The sequence below is a fragment of the Quercus suber genome, unplaced genomic scaffold (assembly GCF_002906115.3).
Source record: "Quercus suber isolate HL8 unplaced genomic scaffold, Cork oak 2.0 scaffold_87, whole genome shotgun sequence".
NCBI classification, from domain to species: Eukaryota; Viridiplantae; Streptophyta; class Magnoliopsida; order Fagales; family Fagaceae; genus Quercus; species Quercus suber.
This window is the reverse complement of record NW_027069552.1, coordinates 1,282,367-1,300,945: the sequence shown is the minus strand read 5'-3', so window position 1 is coordinate 1,300,945 and position 18,579 is coordinate 1,282,367.

Genomic DNA, 18,579 nt, shown 5'->3' with positions numbered 1-18,579 from the left:
AATAGCAAGAGCAATGGTGGTTCCCTGCTAAACTGATGATGAGGCTGTCCATATGACCGCAGGTAAGGCAAGAACTAGAGGAGTGAATCCCTTGATGGTTGGTGAGACTTGCCCTTTCCCTGAATCTGCAGGTGATTCTACGATTTCCTCAATGACCACTAAAGAGGATGGTGCTGGGGACAATCTGGCTAAGGCATTTTAGTAAATATTTGTCCCACTCCTTCTTTGACCCAACTGATATAGCATTGCAGTTGGCTCTTGACTAGGTAGCTAGAGGACAGAAGTTAGCTGCCATACAGTCACCTCTTCGCATAATTTCCCTTTCAACCTAGATGATTCCATGTTTGGCTAAACTCTGCACTTGTGCTTAGAGCACTTTACAATCAAATAGGGCATGACTGTTTTCACTGTCACAGAATGAGTAGATTCCCCAATCAAATCCTGGGTTTCCTATACCTTTGAGATTGAGGTGGCTCTCTTGGACAAAGGCTCGAAGCATAGCCTTCCATGGGAATGATGGTGACGAGAAATCCGAAGCCTTTTCTTCCACTGTGATGATGGTGTTCACATTCCCTTCCTGATGGGGAGGTAAAGGGTTTGTGATGATGTTCGGAGCAGTTGCATTATCGAACTATATCGGCTTGTTGTCTATGAGATCATGGACATGGTCTCTCAACTGGAAGCATTCTTAAGAGTATGCTCCTCGACCCCAAAATGATGTTCGCACTTCTTGGGCGGATCAAATCCCAGTGGTAGAAGACCTTCTCTAGGCCTCTGAAATAGTGGGGTCACTAACTTCCTTTCTAGTACGTAATCATAGAGATATGCCATTGGCATGGGCAATGAAGAGTACTTTTGGTTTTCCCTCCTGGGGGGATGCGGTAGATCTGGCCTTCCTCTTTAATTAAAGGCTCTGTTAAGGGCTTGAGTAGACTAATTCTATTGCTGATAAGGTCTAGCAACTGAGGTAGCATAAGCGGGAGCAACACCCCTAGGCCTTTCTGAGGCATTGTCAACCATATGAACATCAGCTTCCTTAGTCTTGCGACCAGTCATTCTCTTAACTTGCTGTTCAACCATGGAACTCAGAGATTTCACATCCAAGATCTTCTTGCTACTAATACCCTCGTTAATGCGCTCCCTGATAGGGATGAGGCTAGCAAAATGAGTGACTTGGGTGCTAATCATCTTCTCATAATAAGGAGGCTTAAGGTTATCAATGAACCACTTGATCATCTCATTTTCCATCATGGGGGGTTGCACATGTGCAGCTAGCTCACGCCACCTCTGGGCATACTCACGGAAGGATTCCTCACTTTTATTTTCTGTCCTCTGAAGAACGGTGTGGTCAGGAGCTATCTCGGTGTTGAACCAGTAGTACTTTAAGAAAGAGTTGGCCATTTCCCTCTAGCTAGAAGTCTTTTCCAATCTCACATACCATGTGGCCGTGGGGCCGGTCAGACTATTAGGAAAAATTTGGCAAAGTAAGGGGTGATTATCCCCATAGGGAGCCATCTTCCTACAGAACACACGTAAGTGCACGCAAGGGTCTCATGTACCATCATACTTGATGACCTCTAATGCCTTGAACTTAGGAGGCATAATGACCTGAGGGAGGTTGGTTAAATTGTCTAGATCAACACTTCCGTGGACACTGGAGCCCTCTATGATATGAAACTTCTCAGCTAGAGTTTCCACCTAGCTCTTGACTTGGCCATACCTAGATTCAGGGTTCTTGTCCTTAGAAGGATCTATTTCTTGGTTATTGCCTTGGGGCAGTACATGGTGATCCTGTGAAAGTGGGAAGTGAAAGAAATGGGGTGCGTTTGACAAAGTGGAAACACAACAGCAAAATCAAGTTAGTTTATGTCCTTGCTATTTAACATGCACCTAGCATTTTTAGAAAAAATTTGGCTTCGCACCCTTGATCAGGTATTAATCATGGTGAGTTTCTACTATGATGCAAGATTATTGCACAAGACTGGTAAGTAACCGAAACTTTCATGATATGCTTAACAATGTGGGAAGGACCAATTTTTTGATTACATGTTTGTACAAGACTTGTTTTTATACAACACTAGGATCATCTGCTCCAACAGTGGACCTTTTACAAGAAGTGTAATTGTGAGAAAGAACTTGGCTTTTGACAATGTGGACTTCTCGGGAAAGCTCTCGGACACTTAGATCCCTTGATAACTTGGACAACATGGATCTCTTGGACCTTTGTATCTCTCTAAGGATCATAGCCCCCCAACAATCTTTCTTGGATCTTCCATGGGAGAATTCTTAGACTAATTATGTCTTGGGATTCTTGACAGTTTTCCAGCAGCACCTCCCCTTTGAACGGAGTTTTGGTTGCTTGACACAAATTTTATCTTTGCACAATTAGGTGATGGAACCAATTAGTGTATGCATGAGTGCCCTTGTAGGGTTGTAAACCCTTAAGGATAGGGTATGGTCTAGCATGTACAAGCATTAGGGTTGCTTTTCCTAGGGGGTTTAATCATGAATGTTGTGCAAGCAGGATAGAAGGAGCCTGGAGTAGAGCACAATTTCTTTGGTGCAAGCAAAAAAAGCGCACCTGTTTCAAGACATTTTCCCCTGACCTCTAGCCGTATAAGGGTATCGTTTCCTAGGCTAGGATGTTCACTCTTTAGGTTTCACCTAGTCTTGATGGGCTCTGGGCTGGATCTAGTCCTCACGGGTTTGACATAACTAGGCCAACTGTATGCAAAGGCTTAATTGGTAGGTGGTTCCTGTCCTAGGGTACTCAATTGCCATACCCCTCCCTTCATGGAAGTTATGGGGTAGGAAGGATCGAGAGGGCCTTTTCAGCAACTCCTGTCCACCCGTGGAGCCAGAAGGACCTACAACATTAGCCCCGAATCTAACTATGGGTAACATTGCCGATGTTTCGGTCCATACATCTATAGATGGGGTGATGAAATCCCCAAAAGAGATGAGACTACGCTAGCAGTACGGAGCCCGGTTTCAACTTAAAATGGTGTATATGTCATGCAATCCTTAATGAAGGGGAAAGACTTTTACAAAGCACACTAAATATATATACGAAAAGCAAATAAAGGTGTAGTGGAAATTAAATTTTGCTACCCTATGTTTGCATGTGAAGGAAAGTGGTAGAGCATGTGAGGAAAGTGGTAAAGCCCTATGTGAAAATACCCCAAAGCCACATTTTTGAAAAAAGGATTTTTGGAAAAAGGATTTTTTGCTCTTTTGAAAATGGTCTACTAGGATATAGTAGAAGCCTTTTTCAAAAGGAAAGCCCCGGATGCCAATGTCAATTTTTGTGTTTTTGAAAGCCAATGTCCAAAGATTATGGTTCTATCAAAAGCTCTAAAGGCTAAACACTTATCGGTCCCCAGTGGAGTCGCCAGTTTGTCGATGCATGGCCTCGATCAGCTAAGCAGAAAAGACTGCCGTCGCAGTGCCTTTGTTCAACCACCTGCCGTGGCGATAGCTCACGTGCGTGCGGGGCCCATTGGAGGCCCCTCTTGATGTATATGCATGTTATTCATGTAGAGCTGCGAATGCTCTCTCTCTTGGTGGAGGAAGGTAGGTCTACCTTTAGCGTTATGGCAGGAATTTGGGCCAAATTTCAAGGGACCACCAAAGGTAAGTGGAGTCGCCACCAATCATTGGGTTTTTCTAAGGTGTGATTGGTCATCTGTTTCTAGTCGATTTTATTACCAATCCTAAGCTAAGAAAAAAGGGCATTTTTCCTAATCTAATGTGGATAGCAAAAAATCTTGATTTTTAGGTCCAGAAGTTTGGTTGTGTGGGGAAGGTGTTAGGCACACCATAATGCCTGTCCAAGGACAGTTCTTTTATATATATATATATATATATATAAGGATTTTGTTAATGTGTGCCCTAAGGGCACACATTATTTTTCATTTTTGGAAAAGTTTTTCTCGGGAATTGAAAAAGTATTGACAGCTTTTTCAATTTTCAAGAAAATATTTTCAAAAATGGATGGCTTAATGTGTGCCCTTAGGGCACACATTAACATAAAACCTTAATTTTTGGAGATTGACAATAAAAACATGATTTTGGCATTGGCTTTCAAGGCTTTGCATGCATGGAGGGGGGGGGGGGTGGGCTTTAAGGTTTGGCTTTTGAACGGGTGTGGTCCTAATATATGCTTTCCTAACGCATTTGAGCAAAGTGCCAGATTTCCACTGTGAAAATCCGGTTAGAAGTCACCTTACTTTCATGGCAGAAATTAGGCATCACTAGCCTTAAGTGACACAGATCATGACAATCACACCGGAAAGGGGCAAGTAGGTATATATATACATGCATCATGCACAATGCTAGTACACAGAGCAGGAAAGTAAATGCCTACATCCCTAGAGCATGGCCCAAGATAACAGACAAAATGTGGTGTCCACAAGAGACAAATGTAGGTTTGGATCAGATGTCCATAGCCTCATTGTGTTGAAGCATGGACGACACACTAACAAGTAAGACTCATGCATGAACATGTAAACAAGCGTGTAAAGATGCCCATAAAGCCAACGAGTGGCACAAAAAAGCATGGCAAGCAAACGTCACACGGATCAAAAAAGGGGATAGGTGTGCATGAAGTAACTGGAATCATGGTGATGCATCCCGAATGGCTACATCCAAACAAGGCCTCATAGGCGTCAAATGTAACCACATAGCCATAAACCCACTAAGGGCACCATACGTGGCAAAACCAAGAACAAGAGAGGCTAACACAAGCATAAAACATAGAAGCAAGCAAGCACAGACATGAAAAACGGGTGATCCAAACCCTTTGATATGGGCCAAGGTGTATGGACAATGACAAAGACCATAGGGCCTAGATCGAGTCCAAACTAAAAGGACAAAACATAAGAAAAGGTGATAAAAGGAACAAAAGGGCTACAATAGCACATGGCATGACAAACAAGTCTAGGCCTAGGCACACAAGCATGGCATGGAGCGCACAAGCACATGCAAGATGGCATAAAGCATAGATCCAAGCACGCAAGCTTGTGAAAACATATAGGCATGGCAACTTGTGTGAATGTGTGAAATCTAGCACATAAACATGGAAGAACATGAATCCAAGCACGTAAGCATGTACGGATGCGGATCTAAGCATAAAACATGGCAAAAAGCACACAAACACATAGATCCGAGCAAAGCATAACCATAGAAATGATATCAAGCATGTGAGCACATAACCCTAACATAAAAACAAAGCGAAAAGAGGAACGAAACAAAGGAAAGCATGACATAAACCCTAAGCATGTAGATCTAAACATATAAGCGTGTAAAAAAAGTTGATCTAAGCATGAAAACATGGCATAAGGCATACAAGCAAAGTGATTTAAGCTAGAAACACCAATAAAACAAGAAACATGCTAAGAAATCTAAAAATCATGTTATTCAAGCAAAAATAGCAAAATAAATGCTAGAAAAAGATTTAGGAGGTTAGGGGTGTGGATGATAGCTAGAAAAGCTACATCCACACCTTTAAACCCCAAATCCAAAGTGTTGAACCATTGAAAGTTTCTAGCTATCATCCACACCTTTAAACCCCAAATCCAAAGTGTAGAACCAAGGAAAGGAAGATTTGGTATAAGAACAATAACTTGTGTTCTTGGTTAAGAGAGAAGAATCAAGAAACTTTGACGGTTTTTGGATGTTTTTTTTTTTGGGTGAGTTTTTGGTGTTTGGTAGAGAGAAAAAGCATGTAGAGAAGTTGGGCAGAGAGCAAAAAATCATTATAAAAAAAAAATGTCCTCCCCCCTTCTGGGGCGTGCCTAGGGCGAGTGCGAATTTCGAGGCAAAAACTCTTGAAGGGCTGCCAGCCTCAAAGGCCCTCAAAAAGTGTGGATTTGGGCACCCCTAGAAAGATCTTGGCTTCCTAATTTTGAAAAGTATGGAACCTAAAAATTCAATGGTCGGATCAAAAGTTATGGCTCTTTGAAATTTGCAGTGCGTTGATCCCAATTTTTGTTATATCTCGGCCGTTTTAACTCTGGATTTGACCCATGAATAGTCGTTAGAACGAGAATTCAATATCTTCATAATGGGATTGGTTTTAATCCGTTCTGACAGTTGGATCAAAATTAGGGTTTTTGGGCCCACCTTGGGTCGACTTCGGGTCAAACTTGGTCAAAGTTGTTAAAAATATTCGAGAAGCTTGGGTTTGGTGTAAATCTATGAAAAACGGTGTTTTTAGAAGTTTGACCTTCGGTTAAACCGAGGGTTGCCCAGGGGTGTTTTGGTCATTTTAGTGAAAAGGGGCACTTTGGGTGCTCTGGTGCCCGAATAGGTTGCGTCACGTTGATCTAGATGTTCTCATGGCCTCATAAAGAGAATAATTTTTTTAGATTTTTTGAGGGTTTGACACGCATATCGAGGGCGGACAAAATAAAGTATCAACACAAGGGAATATTTATATCTCCGTTAAGAGATTATGAATTCCATCTTGAGTATATATGTTTCTTCAACACTAAATGTGGCTGCCCAACATACTGAAATTTTGATTGTGACTTTAGATATCACTCCTAATATATCAAAGCAACCTACACTTCATGATCATGTTCATTATTCTCTTAGGATTAAGAATTAATGTAAATAGAAATCGTGAGATTTATTATTCATTTGACAGTCGTTAGTAGAATAATAAATCTCATAGCGGTCCAATTCAATATGTCTTAATACTTAAAACATATCAACTAGAAGTCTCCACTTCTATGATCAAGATAAATTATCTTAGTAGATATGTTATAGTCTTCGCAGATCAAATGTCCAATTTCATCACAGACTACAAACTAAAATTCTAAATTTACAAAGAACTTGTGATTTATATTTTTTGTGACTAAATCACATACTATGTATCTCATGTACTATATGATAATGTTCAAATATTCATGTTACCATTATTTTAGATAATAATAAAAACAACTTTATTAATCACAAAATAATGTCATACATAGCATCATACAATAGTATTTAACGGGCTCAGATCCTAACAGAAACACAGTTTTAAAACAGGCAACAAACAACAATTAAACAAAACATAGCATGTTTCTAATATATAGCCAAACAACCTAAACTAACAGCAAAGATATCAAAAATAATAAATAAATAAATAAATAAAGATAAACAAAACAAAATTTTTTCCTAAACATGCATTGGATCTAACAACAAATAAAAGTAACATTTAACACATCAAAACATGTTCATCAAAACATCCAATCATATCAAATTTCCAATCAAAACATGATGAGACAAAACAAAATAAAATCAAACAAATGAAACATATTTCTAAGCATGAATAACATATAAATTAACTAAGAACAACAAAAACACAAATTATAAAAAGAACCAAATCAATGAAAAGTCATGAAGAGAGACTCACCTTGCCATGGAACACAAACTTAATTAATATTTAATCAGTCCCTCAGTGCCTACACAACTAGATTCAATGAGATATAAAGGTAAATAGAAGATTTGAATATAGGTAATCACAACTCAAAACAAGATTAGTTTTGAAAAGGTTTTGAGAAATCCAGTTGAAAACAAGTTTCTGCCTTAAAACTAACTAAAAAGAGGTTTTTTAGATTATTAAAGAAACGTGCTCAGGTCTGTGTGTGAGTTTAGAGAAGATGAAAAATAATTTTTTGAGAAGATGGTGGCAAAAATCAACTCTCTCCAGCTAGGGTTTGAGTTTAGAGGCATAAGGATGTATTTATATATTTAAACTAGGGGTTTTAGGCCTGTTTTTAGGGTTTTGGACATTCCAAAAGGTCTAGGGGCCAGGCACCATCAAAGAGGGATGCTTTAGGCCCTAAAAACTAAGGTTTTGAGGTTCTGGAATGGGCTCTACGTACACAAGTTTGTGCATGCGTACGCATAGCTCTGATAGCCCAACTTCAAATGGTCATAACTTATTCAATTTAAGTCCAAATTAGGTAAAATTTGTATTCAAATTGAAGCCTAGGATGTCTACTTTCCAATGCAACAAACCATACTCAAATAGTCTTTGTGGATCAAAAGTTATGGTAAAATTAATAAGCAATGGTCATTTTTCAGCATCGTTTTCGAAGCAATTTGAACACTTTTGAGTTGTGATTACTTCTAAACCATCAAAATAACTTCAACTACCTTTTGTAGACATGTAAAGCTCATCATTGGGACTAGAGACTAAAGTTTATTAACCGGGTACAGAATGAAGTGTTTACAGATGTCCCTTTTTTGGCTATACTTGCTCTGCAAGTGTAGTCAAGAGCCTAAAGAGACTAACCATTTTGTAGATTAATAAACTTTAAGTCCACACATACACACACAACACAAACATGCAAACATGCAAGCAAACAATAAGACATGGGGTGTGGGTGCAAAACCCAATCTCTGGATTCTATGAGTCTTTATTCTTCTTGGTTTGTTATCTAGAACCTTGGATAAAGAGGAAAACAAACAAAAGCGGCTACTATCTCAAGCCAAAAAGAAAACTCATCACATCATCATACCATGTTATCATCACATCAACAACACATCATGAACACAACAAGAATGACTACTATCCTAAGCCAAAAATCACATCAACACATCATTAACACAACATCAGATCAAAGAGTCTAAGTTTGCTATCATGAACTTATAATCAAAGGCACACGACAAGATCGGTTACTATCCTAAGCCAAACTCACACATCACACATCATGTTATTAACACATCATCACAACATCATATCAACACAACATCATAAGCACACCAACACATCATAACCACAACATCAATGGCTACTATCCTAAGCCAAAGAACACACATCACACATTATGTTATCAACACATCATCACAACATCATAAACATATCAACACAACATCAAAAGAACACCATCGCAACATCATATTATCATAAAAAAGCTCAAAAGATTCATCACCACACATCAAGGAAATCATCATTCAAGACACACATCATTTATCTCTAGAAAAATTCATTATTTAAGGAAATCAACATCATTCAAATCCATCCATTTTTGAAAAATTTCTTCCATTTTTGAAATCTCTCTTGAATTTTTTAAACTTGAAATATTTTCTTTTGAAATTCTCCTTAGACTTTTGAAATTCTTGATTTTCTTCTGAAGTGCCAATCTCTCACTTGAATTTTTGAATCTTTCCTTTGGACTTTGAATCTTTTATATTTTTCACAACGATTAGGTCACATCAACACAACGGGTCACACCAAGTTTGGTCCAAACACATCAGGATAGAACCAAGAACAACATATCACATCAGATTAGGTCCAAACATATCAAGACTGAACCATTGGCACAACATGTCACATCATTCCTCTTAATCTTCTTTACATTTTTTTTTTCATCTCTTTTTTTTTTTTTTCATCATTTACTTTTCTCTTCTCATCTTTTCTTTCTTGTTACTCATCTCTTTTTTTCTTTTTCTTTTTTTTCTTCCTTTTTTTTTCTTCTCTTTTATTCTCTCTCTTCATCTTCATCCTTTCTTTTTCTTCTCTCATTTTCCAATTCCTTATTTCTTTTTGGATCTTCATCTTTCATCATTTTTTTTCTTCTTAATTTCAACATCTCACATTTTTAATTTTTTTTTTTTTTACTTCTAAAAAAACAATTTCTCTTTAGAGCATTAGCAAAGAAGAGTTGATTAGGCCATAGGTTTGTTGCATTCTTTTCTTTTTATAGGGGCACATATTTACTGAACACATCATTCATTCATTTTTTATTTTATACAACTTTTGCCTTTAGATGACCATCAATGCCCTAGAATTCCTAGCACCTCTAGACAAAGATCAGAGATGGTTGAAAGAGACTCTAGATCAAAGAAGTTCTAAACACAACACAAGTTTTGAGACCAATGAATATTTATGAACACAAAAGGTTAAAAGCGACTCTAGAGTAAAGAAGCTTCAAGTATGACAAGAGTTTAGAGATAGTAAAGCACAAAATGATTTGAATACAAAGAGGGCCTTGAAGAAAATTTGGAGGAATTGAAGAAAGGAGGTAAAAACAAGGGATCATAGATCCATATGATTTTGCACATTAATGTGTATTCTCTTTGAACTAGTTTTGCATGTATTACCTACCATCTTTATTGATTAGTCCAAATAGGAATTTAAAATTTGATCACCTCTAGTCAACTCAATCATTGTCCTTGTTTTAACATGCACACCTCACTTGTCTCATTTCTCTCTTCTTGCATTCTCCTAAATCAATTCATCTCTCATGTATGGTCATTTTCTCCTCATCATGGTTGCTTTAGATTAGAGCTAGACTCATCTTCCCTTGTATTTTCATTCCTTTGTCATTCCCATTTATGATTTGCCCCTAGTTTGGAGTGAGTTTACCATTTTCCTGCTTTTCTTCACTTATTTTTAAGGTGCCCTAACATTTGCCTAGGCTGCCCTTTCAAGTTTTCAAACTAGCGGGCCTTTCTTCTTTCTTTGTTTTTTTTTTTTTTTTTTCTTTTCTCAACTAAGGATAGGCTTTCCAAAACTTTTAGGGCTAAACTACCTCAATTGATCAGAGAGAACTTGTTTATGGACCGTAATGAGGCTGGGATTCTGAGGATTAAGAAAGAAAGGGTATTTAAGGCTCAAGTTCAATTTTATTCTCAGGGTATCCTAGTTTCCAAGGATTACTATTTATATCGTGCTTGCATTGTTTTCTTCTTTTTCCTTGTCCTTTTGATTCTCACTTTCCTTTTCCTTTCTTCTTTTCTTGTATCCCCCTTTTTCTTTTCTTTTTGTTTTTCTCTCTATTTTCTTTTTCTGCGCCTCTTGTTGGAAAAAGGGGTATTCTTTTGCTTATAAATCATCCTCACATCCCTCCATCATTCATGCCCAAAACTTGCCCCTAATATAGAGCTGATCCTTTCCAATATTAGAGTATGCCCCTAGTGTTAAGAGTAACCTTTTCAAATCACCATCTCTTAAGAACATGAGCCTAGTGTGAGGGTAATCTCTTGGCATGGGTATAAAGAAGGAATTCATTTAGGCTCAACGGGGTTAGCAAGTGGAAATAATCTCTCATTGTAAAAAGGGTAGCAGAAAGATGGCCTCTCATCCCTTCAACCTTGATTGCTTAGCCTTTCCAAACCTAGGTTAGCCTTTTCATCTCACCAAGTTCTCATCATCGTAGTGTCATCCATGTGAAACAACAAGTTATTTATTCAATTTCTATTTCCCACCTATGAACTCACTCTTGTCTTGTGCTTAAGGAATCTCTCATCACTTATCATTCTCATTCTTGTGTACTCTCTCACTTGATCAAAGTCCCTTTTTTTTTTCTCTCTATCTCTCACCATTTTTCTTAGTTTCATGATTGCTCTTTATGACCGAATGGACTAAGACAATCTCATCTTTCGATTCCTTATTTTAGGTTCAGGATTCATTCATTTCAAAACTAGCAAAAAGATATCACATGAGACACGTCGTATTTGAATGACCATCTTTATAGAAAGTGAAACAATATTGACTTGAAAATTCAAAGGAACATGACTCAACAACAAAACATATGGAAAGACTCAACAAGACATTTTAAACAAAGACTCAACAACACAATAAAGGGAATGACTCAACAACATAATATTTAGAAAGACTGAAATAGACTTGACAAATTGAAGACATAACAATTGAAAAAGACTTAACAAAATTGAAATGGCTCATCCATTAGCAAAGGTATTCTCATGGATTAAATCTCTTCAGCATGTCCCTTCATTTGATCTTGCTTCATCTCTAGCGTCTTGGCTTGGTGATCACCCCACCATTAATCAAATCTTGAATCTTATGCTTCAACCTAAAGCAATCATTTGTCTTGTGTCCTAGCTTTTGGTGAAAAGCACAATACTCATTCATGTTCCAAGTGCTTAGGATTGGAACTGGAATAAGAGTAGGTTTAAGCAGCTTAAGATATGTAAATGACATCAAATTTCCTTCTCTTTTTGTGGATGTCATTGGCAATAACTTTCTTTCTTTTGTCTTGCCAAAGAGATCCTTAGCTTGTGGGCCATGTACTTCTTCAAGCCTTTGTAGTATAGTGCTCACATCCTTCATTAGCTCCTCAATGCAAACAAGTGTCTTGTTCATGATGTCGATACTTTCATTTATGCTCTTCATTGCTTCTTTTTATCCTCCTTAGTGAGTAGACCTTGACAAGATTAGGGATGTGCTTTGAGATCATCTAGTGTCCCTAAAAATGAATTTGATCATCTAATGTCTTAAAGTTTTGGACCCAACATCTTAATCAACTTTTCTTGCTGGCATCAACTTGTGGACTACAAGTATGCCCCATTCGTATTCTAAGTCTCTTATCATTTCATTATCTTGGACTTAGAAATAGAATGAGCTACATCAATTTTTCAAAATTCATGTTTTCCCCTATGCTTAAAGCCCAATTACATCATTCACACTTCTCACTCTCTCGTCTTTCCTCACTTGGATCCAAGCCCAACATTTTTTTTTTCCCTTTGGGCTTTGAATCCAATTATAAGCCACTCATCTTGCCCTCTCCTCCTCATTTGGGCTCAAGCATAGGTTGTTAATGAATTTTGCAAGGTTAGTCCACATCTTGTGCTCTATTTGACCTTATGAAATTGGTCTCATCAAACAATTTAAACACAAAGATCAATGCCCTATTTATAATGCAAGCCCATCATGCTTTGGAAAATTTCTTTTCTTACATAGCACATTATAACATAATTTTAAAGAATATGGAACAACTCATAAAGGAATTATATCAATCAAACACTACACCAAAAATAATTGAATAATATATTTGTAGAGATAGAAAGATGAAAAATAATTTTAGAAATTGTTTAACTTTTAGGGAAAATAAATTATCTTCAACAAATTTTAGAGAACATATTATATATTATACCACAATTACAAAACAATTATCTATTTTCACGCGTCACGTGGGTCTATGATTAGCAATAATAATTTAAAAAACATAAAAAGTTTAATTAATTCCAGCAAAATCTCAATTCTTAATTAATGAATTCAAAAAAAAAAAAAATCAAGTGCTTGTAGTGAGTTTTCAAAGAACCCAATTATTCAAAAGAAAAATTGAAACTCATTTCAACACAATATATGGGAAAATAAATAAATGTCTCTCAAAACTCTAATGTGGGATTTGATTTTTTTTTTTTTTTAATTTAAAATATAAGTATCCAGTATGAGTTTTCCATGCTTAGTGATAATATAGGGTTAATATTAAGGGTATTTACCTAAAGAAGCACGGACATGGCAATTTGTTTGTCGTGCCCGTGTTAGACAAGGTTGCACACTTGTCCTCCTTTTTTTTGTATTTTTTTTAAAAAAATAATTGGACACATCAAGGACACGTTCAGGACACAGACGAGATGCCTCATGCAATTTTTTTTTTTTCCTTTTTTAAAGAGACTAAAAGTCCTAAGCCCGTTACGATGCATTTTAAGAATAACTTAAGAACAAAAATCTAACCCTAAGTCCCAAAATCTGACTCTCTTGATCTCTCTCCCTCTCTCACTCTCTTAGGGTTATCGGCGAAAACTGCGTAGGTCAACAACTGCTTTATTAGTGAAAGCAAAGACTAATAGAGGCAAGGGCGATGGCGATGGTAAGTTCTCTCATCTCTATCACTCGATCCTTCTCTTTCTCTCTAATGCTTAATCTTTCTTTGGCTCTCTCTCTCTCTCTCTCTCTCTCTCTCTCTCTCTCTTCCTTGCTTGAGTTCTTGAGTTGCCTATATAGTTATTTCTTTTTAGTTTCAAACTTTCAATCTTGTATTTTAATTTCTAAACATCGTTTTAATTTATTATATATTCACTTTATTATCGACTATTACTCTTAAATTGATATATGTTTTAAATTATATGAAAAATAAATGCTTAACAATATATTGAAAATATAAATATAAATATATATATATATATATAATAATTAATAAATATACGTATCATTTCTGTCGCAATATCCTACTTTCTCACAAATTGCCGTGTCACTATATTATACCCATACCCGAACCCATCCCCATATCCATATCCGTGCTTCCTAGGCATTTACACATTTGTTAAGAGTAAATGTGGACACGCTTAAAAATTCAATTCTCTTCCTACTACTTTTTTCCCTTTGCACGAAGCTTCCTAAACGTTCTCCTTAGTTGGCTCATCTCAGCTACCGTGGATTTGTTTTCATTTTCAGGTTTGTGTTCACTTTCTTAGTTTGCTGTCGATTCCTCAATGCTCAATCTACGAAACTTGTTTGATTATTTATTGATCAGTTGCTCATTCTACGACCCCTATATGTAGTCAATGGCAGTTTCATATCCATCCCCATATCCATATCCGTGCTTCCTAGGCATTTACACATTTGTTAAGAGTAAATGTGGACACGCTTAAAAATTCAATTCTCTTCCTACTACTTTTTTCCCTTTGCACGAAGCTTCCTAAACGTTCTCCTTAGTTGGCTCATCTCAGCTACCGTGGATTTGTTTTCATTTTCAGGTTTGTGTTCACTTTCTTAGTTTGCTGTCGATTCCTCAATGCTCAATCTACGAAACTTGTTTGATTATTTATTGATCAGTTGCTCATTCTACGACCCCTATATGTAGTCAATGGCAGTTTCATATACAGCTTCACGTTAATGATCGATGAACGCCGCTTTGAAATCAGTCCACCGGCCATTGTAGATGGATGGTATCTCTCTTACTAGCAACAAGAGGATGTGGGTTTGAAAATGCATGCAGGCGCCATGGAGGGAGGGTACCTACTACCAACAACGTCAAGTAAAAAGCCTACACCAAAGCCTATACTACAATTTTTCTTCTTTATTTTGTTTTGTTTTGCTTTTATTTTTGTTGATTACGTGGAACTTCACTAATGTAGAACTCTTTGAACTCACCCCTGAGGAGAAAACAGATACACAAAACCCCACCAAAAAGCGTGTTCTACATTTGTTTTGACAAAATCCTTTAGACAATAGATTTATACTCCTTTCATATCGAAGTAAATATTTTCAAATGTAAAATATTTTATATGTAAAACATTTTTAGTAAAATATTTTCAGGTATTTGGTATGACAAATAAATTTTTTTAAGCAAACCACCAAAATCGATGGCTAAGCATCAAACCCACTAATGCTAGAGGTCCAATGACCAAACCGCTAGAACCGATAGTTGGAATGGCAGCTCCAGCAACTGGACCATTAGAACCGGCAGTTAGAGTGATGGTTCCGATAACTGGACTTCCAAAGATCACCATTGGAGCAGTATTTTCAGTGATCACTGAACCACCAACACTGGTCGCCAGAGCGGAGTCTTCAGACACCAAAGTGCCGGCATTGGTCGCGGAGCAGAGCCACTAGCCACTAAACCTGGACACCAATCTCCAACCACCAGACCGCCATCACTAGTCACTAGAGTGGTGTCTCTAGTCACTGGACCAAAGACCTTGCTACCAGATGGGAAGGGAAAGCCACTATCTATTTTTCGGAAATGTTTTACCAAATTTTCAAAGGTAAAACATTTTACAACTTTTTATAAAGGATTTTATAGTCAACGAAAAATATTTTACAAGTTTGACTATAATTTACCTACAAAAAAATACCTGAAAATGGAAAGACTTTTTCTAAAAAAGATTTTCATTTAACCCCCAAAAAAAAAAAAAAAAAACGGAGCACTAGTGAACATCTAACTGTTAGTCCACAAGGGATAGAATCCAAAACTTGGTGACTTTAAGTTCGAAACTAGTTTTTTGGTACTGGCATCACAAGCAGTCACTCCCACAGTTTAAACATGTCAAGTTCAGGGGTTGGGGAATTTATCTTATATTGGTGTTAATCAATGGGCAAAATAATAAATTCCCAAACACTACCAAATGTATCACAAAGCTCTAGTGATGTGAATAATGTAAATTCCCAAACACTACCAATATCACAAAACTGACAAAAGTACTTGAAGTCTCGAAGTAATGGTAATGAATAATGTAAATGATGCCAGCTAATATTACCGACAACAAACCAACATATGCATGAGAGACTAGTCAAAATGCAATGAAAATGACTGCATTTCCATCTGCTACCAAAGCCTCAATTGTAAACATCATTTTCCATAGGTCATCCAACTGCCAGGAAATGATAAAATTATGTATCTGAGTATTCAAAAATAGTACATGGGCCATCCAAACTAGATTTTTGAAAAAGCAAAACAGAGAAGCTTCCTGGGTCAAAAGATCGCAGATAATGAACAAAAGTATATAGTCCTATCAAAATTGCAACAAATGAAGCCAATTTGAAAATTTGCTACTGGGTTTTCATACAATTCCTCCAATTCCATTACTAGAACTACACAATCATCATGATTGTGTGATGTTGATGAAACTAAATAAGGGTCTCCATGGGTCGGATTTGTGCCCAACCTAAGGAACTTCTCCACCCAATCAGATTGGATGGAGAAATTCCAGACCCACCACTGACCATTGAGGGAGTCGGATTGGAAAAATTGGATTACTGTCAGGTGTCAGCTGGATTCGGTTGAAACTGGTAACAGTGGAGAGAGGCAAAGCAATGGCAAAAATCTCCCCAGATTCAGTAGATATCACACTAGATCAGGTGGATAGGGGAGTGCGTTGGTCGGGTTGAGTGGTTTTTTCAATCCAACCCACCAGGAACAGATTAAAAGAATCCCAACCCATCATGGGGTCCAACCCAACCCACGTAGGTCAGGTTGGACCCACAAGTTCGAAAGTTTTTTTTTTTTTTTTTTAAATAATAAAAAGAAGAATAGCAACAATATTACAACTATTTGCTACCCCCTAAAATCTGAAATTCTAAGTATTAGCACCATCATACACAAATTATCATATCAACACAATATCAAACCAAATGATATTAAGTTAGTAAGAAATTAAATAGTTATATCCTAACTTAGTTGAGAAACAAAATATGTTTGAACTAATTCCAAACCAACTCAATTGAGAAACAAAATAAACATAGACAAGTTCTACGAGTTACATGGATCCAAAATATCCAAGCTATCCAAAATAAACATAAACTAGTTCTATGAATTACTGGGAACCAAAATATCCAAGCTATCCAACATTCCAATTAATCATCCACTTCTACTATTTTATTAAATTAAGAAGAGGGGCAAAAGCGTAACTAAATAAACATATAATATATATTTAAAATATATATTAAACTTAGGTAGGTTGTATCATGTTAAGCAAATTTGTGAATCTACTTACCTGAACAAAACCCAATCTGCAGCCAAAAAAAAAAAAAAAAAGGCAATTTGACCCAACCCATCAACCCCTAAAAACTGACCCAGCCCATCAAGTAATGGAAACCAAAATCAATTGGTTGAGAACTTGAACTAGACTTGCATTAAAATTAAGAATTAAAGCTGGAATTACAGAGAAACTGGAGAAACAAAGTTTCTGTCCAGGTCTGAAACTAAGTTAAATTCACATCAAAAACTGATTGTATTCTTACATAGCCTATTTATAATCTTTTAACTATTAGGAAATAAAGTAACCAATAGTTACATAAGTCAAAGCTGTAATTAAAGAGGATACATGGCAGATATTAGAAGTCAAAATAAGGGGCTGCTGGCAGTCCTAAGAGGTCAGAAGGTTGGCTGGCTGGTTGTCAGTCCTAAGGATAGAGGGTGGTGGCAGATATGAGAGTCAAAATAAGGGGCTGTTGTCAGTCCTAAGAGGTCAGAAGGTTGGCTGGCTGGTTGTCAGTCCTAAGGATAGAGGGTGGCTGCATCATACTCCCCTCCATAAAGGAAACTTGCCCTCAAGTTTCAGTTGGAAAATAAGGCTTCAAATGCTTCACATTGAAGGCACTAGAAATGTTTAAGTGAGGGGGTAGTTGGACTGTGTAGGCATTGTCATTGATTTTAGTCAATACTTTGCATGGACCTACTTTCCTTGCTCCCAACTTGGAATAGGAGCCATGAGGACACCTTTCTTTAGTCAAAATCACCCATACAAGGTCCCCTTCCTTGAAAATTAGTCTCCGTCGGTGAATATCAGCAACAGCTTTGTAGTTTGCATTGGAATGTTCAATTCTCTCCTTGACTTGTGCATGGACAGATTGCATAAAATCTGTCATTTCTGTTGCTCTTACATTCTCCTTTTTAGAAAGTGGCAAGGGTGCCAAATCTAAGACAATCAAAGGTTTATTCCCATACACAGCTTCAAAAGGAAATGTGTTAATAGCCCGATTAAGAGAAGAGTTGTAAGCAAATTCAGCCAAGGGAAGGATACTTTCCCAATTCCTAGGATTTTCTCCAATTAAGCATCTCAAGAGATTTCCAAGACTCCGGTTGACAACTTCAGTTTGACCATCCGTTTGAGGGTGGAAAGAAGTGCTAAAGCTTAATTCAGTTCCTATCTTGCACCATAGAGTTTGCCAAAAATGAGCAAGAAATTTAGCATCCTTGTCGGAAACAATAAATAGGGGAACACCATGAAGCTTGTAGACTTCTTTGAAAAATAAAGCAGCCACATTGGAAGCATCTGAAGTCTTTTTGCATGGGATGAAGTGAGCCATCTTGGAGAAACGATCCACTACCACCA